Raw genomic sequence first — 16,666 nt, 5'->3', positions numbered from 1 at the left:
TTATAGCATTTAGTAATCTGCATTTCCATCCTCACATAAATTTGAATCCCCACATTCTCCCTGATTAAATGCATCATTCACCAGCACCATCTAAAAACACCCTCTTTTTTCTAATTGGTTGGGTAGCATCATTTTCTAACCCTAAGACAACTTCACAAGTGGCAGATAGCAATCAAGCAGCACAACCTTAATTCTTAAAAAAGTCATGGTGTCAAAAGTCACCTCAGTGATACACATCCCTATCCCACCACTACCTCTAACAGCCTGTGACCTCACAGTCCAAGTCTGTTCTTGAAGTAGGTTTGCATAATAAGTCATCAAAACAGAGTCCCTGGGGCTTTCTAAACCCTATAACTGGTCTTTTGTTGTTACTCAGGAGCTGCCTAAGAGTAGGCAGTTTAAGAAGTTTGGTAAGGCAGCTAAAATTGCTGCATACAGCACTCTAGGTCAAAGAGCCAGAAGCAAATGCAAAATAGATGGGACTCTTCCAGCTGTAGGTTTAACTTGTGGTTCTTTTTCAACAAAATGTAAAGAATGAGTGAATGTAATAAATTAACCTTCTCTGCCCTTCCAGTAAAAACAACCATGTAAAAATGAATAATATGGAAATCTCAGCTGTAATTCCCACCCTTTAAAAATGTTTAATGTTATTTTTCGCACTGCAGAATGCAACAGAATCCTGGTGTTACATGACAGAACACATTTAAGAAAACACACATACATTTTTACCAAATAAAGGAAAAATTTCTTCTGCACATTAGTGCTATTTTACCTGGTGTTTCCATTTTCCCGAAAGAGGACTAATTCCACAAATACTTTTGCTTTTTAAATTTTCTTGTAGCTAATGTACAGAGAATGACCTCAGTTTTGTGATCTTTTTTCCAGTCTCATTATACTTCACATATATATATATATATATATATATTACACTCACATACACACACATTCTTGTGTCTGTCACCAATTCTTAGTAAGGAATAAAGAACCAGGGCTTTGACAAAAAAAGGAAACAGCTCCACATAAGTTGGTGCTTTGGCTGCTGTCCACTATTTGACTAGCCGTTGTTGATACAGTGAAACTATAGATTCAAAAACCGCTTTTCTCCTTTGAGAGATTTTCTTTACATCTACATTTCATCCCCTCCCTTCCCCCACATTACTTTAAAGGGAAGTTAGAACTCATTGTTCTATTCTTGCTTTTCGAAGATTAATGTGAACAGTGCATCTGTTAAAGAAGATGACTGAGTTAATGAATGTATACTACTGCACTTTCAGGGAAGTGCTTAAGACCTTTGGGACTGGCCTTCAAAATCCTAATGACTTTTGTTGGTACTGCAGTCACAGGCACAAGTTCTGCAACTATGAAAGTGATGTTCAACAAAGCAGAAGAGGAAGGAGGAGAGAGAAATCCTGTCCAAAAATTGGACCCCTAGATCATTCAAATTTTTTTAAATTAGGGGGATGAAATCTATTTTTCCCAATTACAAAGAATTACACTTGTATTCTCTTTTCATTTGTCTGAGAGAAACTTGAGAGAAGAAAGGACAGAAAAATCTCAAACTCTCTCTTTTTAGCCAGACACGCACCTGGAGATGTTACAGGCCAGAGCAGGACATCTTGGGAAAGCTTGCTGGTTTTGTTAACAGCAACATTTATATTGCAGTAGCACCCACGGGCCAACCAAGTCAGTGCTGTACAAACATATAGTAGTAGACATCCCCTGCTCTAAAGAGCTATCTGTCTAAAAAGGACAAGTCATTGCACGTGGATGAAACAATAGGCAGGCTGGGTGAGGGTGGGGGATAAAGGTGACTGACAGGCAACAAAAATAGGCTGTGTGCAATTCTTAGCCAATCGGGAGGAGTCGTCACAACTCTCCACCTGCCTATAAGATTGCAGTTTTCTTTATGGCTAATAGAAGAAGTGAATTTTGAGCAATCTTCATAAAGTGGCTTTGACAAAGGCTGGGCGCAAAGTACAGTGTAGCACTTGCATTAGTAGATAGACATAGTGCACCTTAAGTAAATATTATCCCCCTAGTTTATATCAGCTTTATAATACCGTATATGCTATAAAGTCTTAAGGCTTTATAAACTAATTCAGAAAGTAGAGACGGTATTAGGATGTAAACCTTCAGTGGTTCAATGATGAAAGCAGATCAAAGATGTACAGACATGATTTTCCCCACTAATTTTAATTAACTCTTTAGAATATGATACTTTAACCCCAAGTCAGTTACTGAAAACTACTGCAGCATGCAGTGTATCAACAGCTGTAATCATGTGAAGCCAAAATGAAAGGTTTGAAGCTCTCTGATAACAGGGCAGGCTGCAGACATAATGACATGGTGCAGAAACCAATGAAATTTATTAGGACTGAGCACAAGGCTTATTAACTCTATTTGTTTCTTGTCAGTAGCCATGGTCCCCACTGCCTGCACTGAGTGATTTGTTTATAACCTTTGCATTTATTGCTGTTTTATTGCCTCCCGGCAGGTATAGCAAAACATACAGTTTACTTCATGAAAAAAGAAGTCTTTTCGAATTGATTTATGGAACAAGGATTGCTTTAATGATATCACACAATTTTCTAGTCCTATTTCTTCAAACCTTCCAACAACTTCCCTCTAAAGATTGCTCTGCTTTCCTTGCTGGGTTTGACATTTTTCTCCATTCATCTTTCTTCACCCTTAGAATCTATTGAAAAGAAAATCTCTTAAAAGCTCTTATCTCACACTTCCGTCTCCTCCTCCATAATCATGTGAGAATGACCAGCAGGGCTATGACAAGGAGATGGAAACTAACTTCTGGTTATCCAGCATATGATCTGCAATTAGGAAATGGAATAAACCATCAATTTGTAAGAAAATAATTTTGTGCAGATTTTGAAGTCCAAACCTCAGGGAACTAAGTGCAAATTAATTTGCAGCACTTTTACCAAACCAATCATCTATGCATTTCTTGCACATGGAGCTCTAAGTCCACTTGAAAAAAATTAGCCTTAAACTAGTTTGCTCAGAGTGCAGATTAAAATAGGGAATACCTGTGGCAGAGATCAGTGATTTTCAACCTGTGGTGCGTGGACCCTTGGGGGTCTGCAGACTACGTCTAAGGGATCTGCAAAAGATTGTCGTTACCATGGGACAGTGGTTTTCAACCTGTGGTCCGTGGACTCCTGGGGGTACGCAGACTATGTCTAAGATTTCCAAAGGGGTCGGCACTTCCATTCAAAATTTTTTAGGGGGTCTACAAATGAAAGGTTGAAAACCACTGACAAAACAGTGTGTTTTGCTAATGTAGTTCCTGTCCTCTATGACATATGACAGAGGGCAGGAACTACATTAGCAAAACACACTGCATAGAGAAGACATGGTCTCATGCCTTTGTCTTCTAAGATATATTAATCTTTTATTCAGCTCTGCAAGAAATTACATGCATGCTAGAGAAGCTTCCAGTCATCCATTTACAAGATGGGACGGAACATCTTTAAAAAGAGGATACAAAAGACAAGTCAGTGGGTAGAACTGCTTAAACAATGTACACGTTTTCCTTTGAAAAAAGGCAAGCACACAAAACGTACACAACGTGTTGATCAATGTCAATGTTAAAAAGCTTCTTACCCACAACATAAAATCAGACATCAAATTCAGAGTCATCCTCTTCAGACAAAGGCCTGGGGGGTAAAGGGGGAGAAAGCAGACTGACCATACACTTCTGCCTTCAGTGGCAACAACTGAGGGCTCTTCCCCGCAAAAAGTGTCCTTCAGCCCCCAACATGCTCAAATTTAGGGATTTAGCAAGATGGCCTCGGCTGACTTTAAGTGCTGTAGCAGCATGTAGGAAGATAGGTAGTAGTAAGCAGCCAAGACTTAAACCATATATGTCAATATTTTGAATTGAAGCTGGAAGCAAGTGGAAAGCCAGTACAGCCTTTGGAAAATTGTCATAACATGCTAATATTGCCAAGCAAGTGGGCAACTGCCATCTGCACCAGTGGCTTATTTTGTGTGTATATTATATCAGATTTATCTGGTGCCCAATGTAGGGTATCCAGAGGCTGTGGCAAAGATTAAAAACAATACTGACAAATATGTTGCCCACAATAAGCAGGTAGAATAAGACAGCTGAACGCTGGATTCACATGAAAGCAACTCATTACAATTAGTGCAAAGTACAATGAAAACACAGTTGTAAGTAATTCACAGATTTGCTCATTGTTACTATATCCTATTTGTTTGACGAGAGAGGATCAGTCTAAGAGTTAATTTTATAAATTGTTTAAATCAATCCACTCCCTTCAAAAAACAATTATTTAGTCAGAACTTCTCAGAAACAAAGGAATTGTCTCTACGGTATAGTCATTTACACTGGCAGACGACATGTCACTATTTTAATACAGCTCTTGCTTAGTCGATAGTAGCTAAGATGAATACACTGCTGGAAAATATTTCCCATGACCATACTTAGCAGATTGTTCTGACTGCTTCCAACCCTTTATATTCACCAGTGGCAGTAAAACTCTGAATGCCCATTACAGACTCACCTTGAGTGATAGGATCATTTCTATCACTCCTCCAGTGGTGCACACGCTAGCTCAAAATTATTTTAAATTGACCAGCTTTATGCCTCTGCTATTTTAAATCTTCACCAGACATGCTGACCTGTCCTCAAAGGGAAGGCTGCAATCCATAAATGTCAAGATAATTAGCTACCTTAACCAGCCCCATCTAAAATTCATCTGTGGGAACAGCAGCTGTACTTCAATGTATTATTTCAATTGGCTCTTTCAGTCACATGTTCACAGAGGATTATTTTTTAAATGCTCTGCAGAGAGGACACCTTTTATTGCACATGAAAATGTTATTTACATCAATACATTTTCCCAAAGGAGATATTTCATCCTAACTCTTTACTGCTGCTTCTTTTTTGAGAGGAAAAAGGGCTGATAGAAATTTTTTCACACAGAATACATGAAATGAAGCTGGACATTTTTGTTCTATTGAAGGGCTGGAGTCAAAACATACATTGTGTTAAACTTTAACTATATATTTGTGTTATCTGAATCAAGCAATGCATAATTTATAGACACACAAAGCACACATGCACAGTGTCACATACCCAAGCTATTGAGTTTTTCCAACTCAGTGTCTCATTGTGAAGATGACTCCAAGCATTCAGTAAAGATGAATGCCATTACTACACTAGCTATGCACAACCTCTCCACACACACCATTTATGGTTATTTTCTATTAAAAGTCAGTATGTTTCAAAATGAATACTTCTTAAGGATAGCTTCTCTTTTACATTAGCATTTTATATTGCCAGTGATCCACTTACTTACTGAACTACTGTGATTCCCAATTAATTCTTTCCTTCTATTTTATTATAGCTTTACTTAAGGAAAGCTTTCTGCTATATAATCTGTTAATCAGTTTTGTTTGTTTCTTGTTTGTTTATCAGTTTTGTTTGCCACAAGTTATTCTGATTAAGCCATTTAATCATCTTATCTCAAAGTTTTTACTAATATTTCGCTCCCCAAATGAATTATTATTTATATATAGTCTGACAGTTATATAGTTAAGTACCAAATATTTACATGTTTTACCAATATGTAAATGTATATGTATATTTACATATGTACTGTCTGATTGCCATAGATGTCTGATCCATATTTTTCTTCTATTACATACAGTGTATGTTAATTTGACATAAAATGCTAAAAAAAATTAAATGTTTGAAAATTCTTAGCACTTTCTGTCATCAATAAAGAAAGATGGTATCTTTATCTACAAGATTTAAAAAAAAAAATTCAAAGCAAATGACTTAAACTAAACAATGAGTTGGGAAGTATTTCTTTTTTCAGGCAATGCTAAATAGACCTGTTGTTAATTTGCCAGATAGCTAAATCTTTAGGTTGCTCATTTCAGGTAAAAACCACAAAAAAGGATTTTATGTGATCCCACCCTTTTCTGATGCCTTTTTTAAAGCAGTAACTCAACATATCATATTTAAAGAATTATTAAAAATTCACACTGCAAGAATGGTTAAATGATTTTGGTGTGGCCCTGAAACATACAATTTTACAAAAAAGGAAAGAGTTCTTTGGTCTACAAAAGGGCATGCCCTTTTCATAAACTCCCAAACTGAAGTGAAAACTTTTCCTCACCCTTTATCTAACCTTGTTCATAAATTCAGGTCTTGTTTATCCTTGAAAACTAAAGACAACTGCAGAACTTAGAGGATATACCAAGCAAGTAAAACCTGATTGAGAAAGGAAGTTAATTTAGTCAGACTGATGGAAATTGTGTTTGTGGGACCTCCAAGAAGACTTCTAGTAAAACCAAGAAAGACCATATTTGACATTGCTAATATTTTCAAGGTAAAATTACGCTAAAAAGAAGCAAAAAAGGACACGATCCCATTTCCTCCCCTTTACATGTCACCTTTAATACTGATACAACTTTCCCAGTCTTTGCGCAGAACCTGACAATGTAAGGAATCTGCTGGTTCTACTGGAAACCTTCCCTCCCCTCCAGCTGATTTTGGAAGGATGGCATCTAGCCAGTGGAGGGCCCTGTGCTGCTTAGTATGCCATGAAGCCAGAATCCCCTAGCATTCAGGAATAAGAAGCAATATCCTGAGGTCAGAGGGGAGCAGGTTTGAGAGAGTGCCAGAGCCGGCCTCAGAGCAGAAGGCCCAGGCCATAGACAGCACCATGGGAGCTGGCTGCTGAGAGAAGGTTGGGCAATTTGGGCACTGGGACAGGAAAGCAGAGAGCCAGGTAGAGCCACATTCTGTTGTTAGCAAGCGATTGGCAGTAGCTATAGCAGGAGGATAGAGGAGAGCAGCCAGCACACAAGCAAGATGGTGCAGAAAAGTTACAATGATGCTATTAACCTTATACTCCCGTACTGGACTGCCCTTGGGGTCTGAGATAGGAACCAATCTCCATTGGTATTATAATAACCTAAAAACAATTGTGCCCAGGGCGTTTGCACGTTTTAGATTCCAATAGCCTTCGTATAGGAATGCTCTGTTACTCGAAACGTGAGAGTGCTTATGGGAACTTCTGAGGATTAGAGTTATAGAGCCTCTGTGCTTGGGAATGCCTACAGCACTAGCCTCCAAGCTTGTGGTTCATATAGCACAATATTAGACAGCTAGAAGGGAATGGGATAAGATCACACTGTCAGCAACAATCTTCATATAAATCTTTTCTTTCGCTTTGTTTGTAATTAGGCACAACCTGTGATTTAAGTGCAGAATACTGTAGTTTTCCTCATTCCAAAGGATGTAGCAGGAGACATGTTCCATAGGTTCCTTTTTTCTCTACTTACTACCGGTACCACTTGGGTTCGCGGCGAGAATAAATACTGTCTCACTTTGTCTATGGCTAATTTCAGCAGTTTGTTCTGGACTGATTATTTTACATATTAAGGATATTAAGGATCCTTAATAGGTAACTGAGCAATAAAGTTGGCATCATGATACAGTAAGAGGATCTTTTATTTACTTATTGTATGTAGAAAGGGCAAAGATTGAGGGTGAAGGCATTTGATGAGAACATGACAGGAAGAAAGACTATAAATAGAGAAGGGTATTTTTTAAGTTCTTTCCACAGTTCAGCATGTCAGAGTAAAGTGGTCATGACAGATCTCCCCATACATTGTCCATAATTAGGGGCTTGCAGAACAAGGTGAATTTTTTCCTTTACCCTTTCACTTACAGAGAAATATATCACCCAGGCCCAATTCCTCCATTCTTTCCCATAGACATAACTAACTGAATGAGAAAATTCTCCATACGCAAGTAGACTTCCTCACAACATTCATGTGAGAGAACTAATATTGTCACCATTTTATAGACCGGGAAATAGACAGACGTTAAGGGCCAGAAGTGCTGAGAACTGGCAACTCACATTGACTTCATTTGCACTTATACAAGGCCACAGAGGGTTTTGGTATTTTAGCCAAGATTAGCAGTCAGGAGTTTCTATCCACAGCTTTGTGCTTAGACCATTAAGACATGGCTTTTTTCACATCTTAGACATATAGACAAAATACTGCCAGTCTTTGAAAGCTGAGCTTATATGCAGTAAGCAGCTAGTAGTTCATTTATTGTTCAGAAATTTTTCATGGTGTACAATAGCAATCACGTGGCTTAATCAGGAGACCCGGTTGTGCGATACAAGTTTTCAGTGTAAAGTCTGTCCCAAGAGTTTAAATTTGTGTGGCAAAACTTGTTCATATACCTAGTACGGAAAAAATACTGAGGAACAAAGGCTGGTCTTTTCAAATATGTTTAAAATGTGCCAGAAATCAATCAGGATTAGCCCTCTCTCCTCTTATCCATACCTTTTACTTCAGAATATCCACCTAAAGATATAAATTCATGGCAACTTTTGAACCTAAGCATTAAACAAATATGTATATCACAACAGCACATTATACTCAAAGGTGGTGCTACTTTTGCCTTTAATGGTGACTGCACAACTAAAAAAATCATGATTTGCAAAAATAATAAAATCTTTTAAAAAGATTGAGAAGAACATGCCAAGCAACAAAGATAGACTTGTCATTGGTCACATATTGAAGTTTACCTTGCCAAGAAAAATAGATTTCAAGTTTGAAGGCCAGGCTACTCAGCACAATGAAACTGTAGATCACTTCATACAGACAAGTGAATCTGTACTACAAACTTCTATACAGACATTTTTTCAAATGCATGAACACTAACATACTAGTGTCAAATAGCCTAGTACGAAATATGAACAGATACAGTAGTCTTCATTTACAGTTAACTCTTTCAGTGCCTCAAGTAAGTCCTTTCTGATATTTAGATATGCTTGTATGTGGCTCTATAGATGCACGCTGTAGTGTCTACTGCAATGTTATCAGATCATCAACATACTAAAATATTGCATTAGTAGGTCAAAGGCAACCCAGGACTGACACAATACCATGCAAAACTCTGACAACGTTGTCCATCCTAGCACAAAATTAAACCACTGAAGTGCTGAACTGGTCATACCATTTGTTAGTCAAGTCAATACCAAGCCAACGACGGGTCATCTCAACAGTGATAGGGCTAGTCAACTGGATTCTAGTCTAATTCTTGGGACACCTAATTCATAACTACGTTCTTCTTTCTCTCTGTTCCAGATGGCTGGTTATTACTAGCAAGTCATAGCTGCAGCTGCAGACTGATGTTTGGTATCTTTACTCAAATGGGGATGGGCAGCAGGTAAATTTGGAAATTGGGATGGAAATCTTGGGACAAAACCCAGACCTGTACGCAGTTTACTGACATTCCACTGAAGGGCTCTGTGAGGTCACCATCCATCAAACTTTCCTGAGACTCTTAAGAGAAAAGTACACACGACAAAAGAAGCCATTTGTTCAGTAATTAGGACACCAAATGGAAACATTAAATAGTAAGGCATAGCAATTAGTATGTCAAATATTCTCTGATCACTACGCAGATTAAATAAACTCTCCCAAAAACTCGTAAATCTAAGGCTGCAATCCACACTGGGCAATATCAGTAGAAACTATAATAATTATCCTATACCCTAGAATTTTAAAAAACCCATCAAAAGTATTTAAAAGTATAACAACTGACTTACATATCACATGATTCTTTAAATGGAACACTGTTTTTATGCAACAGTCCATTACACTTTTCGGCATGCAATAAAGCTATTGCAAAGATACTTTGTTTTTATAAAGCATCTTTAATCTAAAAATGTCAAAGTTGTTGACACACAGATTAATCATCACAACAGGAATGGGCAGATATTGAATATAACCTTTTTACAGATGGATAAAGCAAGGCACAGAGATATTAAGGGACTTGATAAAGTCACACAATGAAAAAGTGACATGGCCAGTAACAGAACCCAGAAGTCCCAAATCCTAGACCCCTGCTCTGTTCAATGAGCCCTCCTTTTAACGACTAATTTATGGCACAAAAATGAGCACTAAAAAAAATCTTTAAAGGCATTCTAAAGCACCTTCTGAATTACTTTACATTTGACATTCTGGAAGAAAAATTATATTTATTTTAAAATATAGATAGGGAGTCCATTTTCCAAGGAAAAGCAAAGACAAAGAAAGACGATAAAACCAAGTATCATGGAGACAAATACATATGCTTTCTTCACTAGCCACATGGCTGAAAATTTAGCAGTGGATGTAATTACTAACATTTCATAATGAGTGATAAGTTACAATGCTAAAGCAGGACTCACCAATGGATGACTTGTAATTGAAGGGGAAAAAAAGTTTCTTTTGTCTGCAAAGAGTTTTCTTGTGAAACCACAAAAATGGCAACTCTTCCTTCTCCCCCATCCCCCCCCAAAAAACTGTAAGACAGTACTTCCTCTCAACTCAAAGACATACACTATCATGTGTTTTTGCTTTATCATCTATTCAGGTGTAAAAATCAGTGGTATTCCCTGGCTAACAAGGATAACAGTTCACGGTCAGAACTTATATTTAATAATAATGCAAATTTAAAGAGCAGTAGTCAATTATTATTATACTCCAGAGGAGAAAACAGTCATAATAGCTTCCTCATTATAAAAAACAAAGATATTTCAGAAACTAACTGGGAACTCACTTTGCTTTTTAACTGGTAACATAATTAAAATTGTCTTTTGGAGTGGTTTTGTTAGTTTTGTTTTGTTGTTGTTTTTGCGGTGATGGAGGGAAGAGAAGGAAATTACAATCATTTTGCTCGTATTTATCATCATGTTCAAAAGTGATAGCAAACCTTAAAATTATCACTGAAAACTTCTAAGCACAAATCTATTACTCTGTTCCCTCTGTCTACATGCTACTAACCTACTTCCCCAGCATTGCTGAGCTTCATAGAAAGGTACATAACACCAAGAGCTACCCATCTGCTAACAGGGAGTAAATCAGAACCAGAGGGCAGGGGTTAGTAGATGTATTGTCTATGGCTTTCTGTATGACAAAAGGGTTCTATGCATCTTGCTAAATGGTAACACAACCCCACAGTCCTACCTCACTTTAGTTACAAAGACATTTCACCCTCACAATCTCGTGGATGACAAGTACTCCTAAATGGTGCATTCCACATATAACTACACTTTTTCTCTCTCCTCTCAAAAGGAAAGAATCAAAGCTTTCCTGAACAGAAGTAGATTAACTCTCACCCTTTTATCTACTTTGATTTGCATTTAGAACAGCACTAGGCTGTAAACAGACAGCACTGGTTGAGTGATTTATCCATTGGCACAAGTAAAGTGAATACAATAGCAGTAAGTCTTTTCAGCAATTTGATAGTTAATTGAAGCAGTCGAAGCAGCTCTCTCGGACACTTACCTTCCACCGAAAGCTTTACAAAGATTAACGGTGGATTTGTAGAAGTCTTATTTATTACTGTAGCATAAATTATGATTTCATATTGACCAAGAACAGTGGGTTTTTAACACCAGCTTTAAGTTATTAATTATTAATATTTATTTGTATCGTGGTATTGCCCAGGGTCCAAGTCACGTTTAGGGTAGGCACTGTGCAAACACAAAGAGATGGTCCCTGCCCCAACAAGTTTACATGCTGAGATTAGAGACAAGTGGATGCAACAAACAGAGAGAATCCTTAGGGGATTATTATTTTTGATATCAGAGTTTTCCAGCTACTAGGGACATGCCAAGCAAGAGACAGGAATAGTTTTTACTGTGAGAAATAAAATAAAGCAATTATAATGTCTATTAGAAATGAAAGTATGAGCCAATCACATTTAGTCAAGGCTTTATGTATTTCATATCAGGTTAGCCTAGAACCAATCCTAATATGTGCTTTAATTTGCACAGAGCATCTCCATTTTAATCTCCACTCCCTTGGTTTCGAAATATCTCATTTGTTGTTTACAATATACTTTATTCAGATTGTAATAAGACCCTTTGCTGGGCAGAAATGACTATAGCAAGAGAGATCCTTTTGATCAGGGTGTAGACTGTACGAGTCATAATAGTGTACATAGTTGGCATAAGATTTTAGTTTTATAGGGTAGCTTGGAGTATTGGAAATATCTTAATCTGAAACAATATAAGACAAACATAGCAAAAAATGGCATATATACTCCCACTCTGGCTTTCGGATATTTAACATGGCCTACATCTAAAAAGCAAAAATACCACGCGCAAAACTGAAAGGACCCATTAAAGCAACAAGATTTTGCCTCAGGAGGCAAAGGTTTGAGTTAGATGAGCGAATTCTTACAGGAAGCAAGAAAAACTGTTTATACATGTAACAAAACCAGGTATGTTTCTGAACTAGACATCTCACCTTCCAATAATCTTAAACATGGATTACAATAATATATTTTTAAAACACCAAAAATAGAAATAAATAGAAAAGCATTGATTATATAAAATTTTAAAATATACTCATTTCTAGAAAGAAACAGCACGCTCCTTATTTGTTATTTTACAGAAACCCTTTCCTATAGCAAGGTACATAGATTAGGTTAATATATCAGAATTCTGCTCTAATTTATATTGGCATAAATGCAAAAGAAACTTCATTAAGTTATTCTGAATTTATATTAGGGTAACGGAGACAAATTTAACCTCAACTTTCATATTTGAATACAATTAGTCAGAATTCTCCCTGACTTTCAAGCCATTCATTCTCAAGGAAGTCGCTGAAATGGCACAGGCATAAATGAAAAGAAAATCTGACAACTCTTTCTTCATATCTAAGTGTACCAGCAGTGAGAAAGTTCACCAGAATAAAAGACCTGTGTATCTAATACCATCCACAATTAGAAAAATCTCATCAGTATAAATATTTTTAATAGCCATGAACAACTTGTATTTGCAGGTAATTTAAATTGCTCATCCGAATCTTTTAAAGACCTACAGAGCTATTTCTGGTTAGTATGAAAGGTGAGTGAGCTAATGGAAAACTAATCGGCTTATAACTGCTTTTTAAAGTCCTACCTTTACTTGGAATTTTATCTTGCTAAAAAGGGGAAAGTGGCACTAAGAAGCACGATAGCTCATTATGAATTTTATTATTCTGCTTTAAATCTAAACTGAATGGCCCTTCTCTCAGTAGGGGGCAAGCAATGTAAAAGTCTTTAGCTGGCCTCCCAAAGGGGGGAAAGCCTATTTCTAAAGTGTCACACTGTTCCTGGAGAAAATTAAAGGGAACTGCTTGAACACCACACACCTATTACCTGCATTCTCTCTTTTGTGCAGGAGATTTAAAACAAATAAACGAATCCTGTCAGCAATCTTTTTGAAGCTCACATTCTCTTGCAAAACAGTAATGCCTATCCCTGAAGCTCTGGTATTGCCCTGCAGCTTTATAGGCATCATTATGCTAGTGCATACCTAGTCTTTTGGGTTTAATGTATTCAAGAAAATATTAATTGTGAGACTGGATGTCAGGCTCACAAGAGCTGTCCATCCCATACTGGGTGATCTCAAATACTAAGAATGTTATTGTAGTTATAATTATTACTGTTTGCTGATTACAGCACTATCACAAAGTGCAATGGATTTATGCCTGTCTACAGGAGGACCCAGAAAAGCCTCTTAGCATCTCAGCTATGTTCAAATAACTTTCTACTGAGCAGCCTCTAGAATAGTGTTATCTAGGAAGCATTTCTTAGGGAAGAACTGTTTCTATAAGACATCTCATTTCTTTTTTGATGGGTATCAGAGTTTGTATTCTGAAATGGAAGAAACAACCAGTTATTCCAGTTAACAATTTCCACACACACTTACATATAGGCAACATAAGGCGCCATACTTAGGAGTAAATATGGTAGTTGGAGAGGGAAAGACAATGGGAACAGAAGCGGCCTATTTTGTTAAATTTGCATAAATGTGGCAACACACACACTGTTATACTCCAGACATGCAGAGCTTCCATTTATTATAGACAGAGCTGGTAGCACTGGGATTATTAAGGTTACCTGAAACTTCCCATTCTGACCCCCTGTTTTCAATTGCTTATAAAATTTTGCCAAACTTTAATAATTTGGGCTGAAATGTTACATCCTGCTTCAGGCTGAATTGTTCTGGAAATTTTCAGCCAAAACGGTTCAGCCATTGATGAGAAAAGTTCTCATGAAAAATAAATTGTTTTGCCCATGTTAAATTCTGGCAAACTTTTCTTTAAAAAATTCTAGTGCTCCCTTACTTTGGAGCAGGGACCAGAAATTCGGGAGTTCCCTTTGTATTGGGATTGTGCCTTTTGCCATCCTTGTGAAAATCTGGCCAAGTTAAAAGCCTTTGAAAAACTGCAGTTGCACATACTCAGTAGAAATGTCTTAGATTTTACCAGCTAAATTCCTCAAATATGCCATCTGCACTAGGTATGCTCCAGATCAGGGCTTAGCAGGACCTCCCCTGCACAGGGGGTGAGGGAAAGAAGGGGGAGGAGCCGGGACTGAAGGCTGATGAGGAGGAGAGAGAGAAACTGGGACTTGGGGTTGGAGGGAGACTGCAAGTGTCTGAGCAAGGAGTCAGGGGCTAAAGCTGGGACTAGCTGGATAAGGAGACTGGGACAGAGTGGCATTGGGGAGGGGGGGTGTGGGGGAATTGAGTCAAGGAATCTAGAGGGGTGAGACTGGGACTTGCTGGGACTTGGATGAGAAGCCTGAGGAGTGGAGTCTGGCTGGGTAAGGAGAATCATAGAAATGTAGAACTGAAAGGGACCTTGATAGATCATCTAGTCCAACCCCCTGCACTGAGGCAGGATTAAGTATGATCTATTCTAGACCATCCCTGACTAGTGTTTGTCTGATCTGTTCTTAAAAACCTTCAGTGACAGAGATTCCACAACCTCCCTCGGTAATTTGTTCCAGTGCTTATCTTACACTTAGGAAATTTTCCCTAATGAGTAACCTAAATCTCCCTTGCAATTTAAGCCCATTACTTCTTGTCCTGTCCTTAGGGGATAAGGAGAAAAATTTTCACCCTCCTATTTATAAAAGCCTTTTATGTACTTGAAGACTATCATCATGTGCCTCCTCAGTCTTCTCCAGACTAAACAAATCCAGGGTTTTTTTTTTTCCTTTAGTGTTTAGAATTCTTTATTCTTTAGTGAATTCTTTAGAATTCTTTAGTGCCTCATAGGTCATGTTTTTCTAAACCTTTAATCATTTTTGTTCCTATCCTCTGGACTTCCTCCAATTTGTCCACATCTTTCCATGAAGTGTGGTGCCCAGAACTGGACACAACACTCTAAATGGGGCCTTAACAGTACTGAGTAGAGTGGAAGAATTACTTCTCATATCTTTCTTACAACACTCCTGCTAATACATCCCAGAATTGTGTTCACTTTTCTTGCAACAGTATTACATTGTTGACTCGTACTTAATTTGTGATCCACTACAACCCCCAAATCCTGTTCTGCAGGACTTCCTCCTAGCCAGTCATTTCCTGTTTTCTATTTGTAAAATGGATTATGCCTTCCTAAATGTAATACTTTGTCCTTGCTGAATGTCATCTTATTTATTTCAGACCATTTCTCTAGTTTGTCAAGATTTTGAATTCTAATCCTATCCTCCAAAGTGCTTGCAACCCCTCCCATCTTGGTATCATCCACAAACTTTATAAGTGTACTCTCTATGGCAGTATCCGAATAATTTATGAAGACACTGAACAGAACTGAACTCGGGACAGATCCCTGTAGGACCCTACTATATACGCCTTTCCAGCTTAATTGTGAACCATTGATAACTACTCTCTGAATATGTTTTTGCAACCAGTTGTGCACCCACCTAGGAGTAGGTTCATCTGGGCTATATTCCTCTAGTTAGTTTATGAGAAGACTGTGTGAGACAGTATCAAAAGCTTTACTAAAGTTTGAGATATATCACATATACTGCTTCTGCCCTATCTACAAAGTTTGTTACCCTATCAAAGAAGGATATTATTGGAACAGGGATTAGGAGCCTGGAGCGGAGAAAACACAGGACTGGGTCACGATAGGTCGGAGGCAACAAAGCAGAAAGAGTCACATTTGGGGGGAATGGACAGAAAAGTCTGTGCCTACTTGAGCATGCTCTCCTCTAGAGCCTGGAATGAAACCCAAGGTTCCCAAGTCTCACCATTCCCCTGCTGTCAATAACTATCTGTGAAACCCACTGGAAAAGTGTCATGCCCCCTCTAGAGAGGGTCCATATAGAGGATGGTAACACTTACTCTGTTATCTCAAGTAGCGGATTTAGTCCATGCCGTGGATCTAAAGTTCCAACCCTGCTGACGACTAACGTTGATGGCAATTTGATGCCATGTGATGAAATTACTGTTTTTTTCAATTTACTAGAAAATTGGTCACAAAAAATATGTTAAAAGAACAATATTAATATTGCAAAGTCAGGCAGTCAAATGCTAGGAAATGCCAGAATGAATGTGGTCTGCGCTATCTTCATTTGCCCCCCCCTCGCGCCTAAGCATTATGATATAGTAGTTAATTACATGATCACATACTATTTTTTCCACTGGACCCCTGCCTTATTCAGTGCCCAGAATGGATTTGCTGGGGATTATTTAGGGTTATGTAGTGAAGGAGACAGTTGCATGTAGAATCCCTGCTTCATTTGTTGCAGAAGCTGGAAGAGGTGTAGTAATTACTGTATCATAATGCATGCGCACTAGGGGGACAAATTAAGGCTGCACAG

General features: G+C 37.9%; 1 protein-coding gene across 5 annotated transcripts in view; it reads right to left on the bottom strand.

Moving 5' to 3' along the window:
• The window catches only part of PLEKHG1 (pleckstrin homology and RhoGEF domain containing G1), a 187,458-nt gene that overhangs the window by 49,245 nt on the left and 121,547 nt on the right, over positions 1-16,666 (bottom strand). The gene's annotated exons all lie outside the window — the stretch shown is intronic.

The sequence above is a fragment of the Emydura macquarii genome, unplaced genomic scaffold (genome assembly GCF_026122565.2).
Source record: "Emydura macquarii macquarii isolate MOO-44397 ecotype Brisbane River unplaced genomic scaffold, CSIRO-AGI_Emac_v2 contig_705, whole genome shotgun sequence".
NCBI lineage: Eukaryota > Metazoa > Chordata > Testudines > Chelidae > Emydura > Emydura macquarii.
The sequence above is the reverse complement of the archived record's forward strand: the minus strand, read 5'-3'. Positions and strand labels throughout refer to the sequence as shown.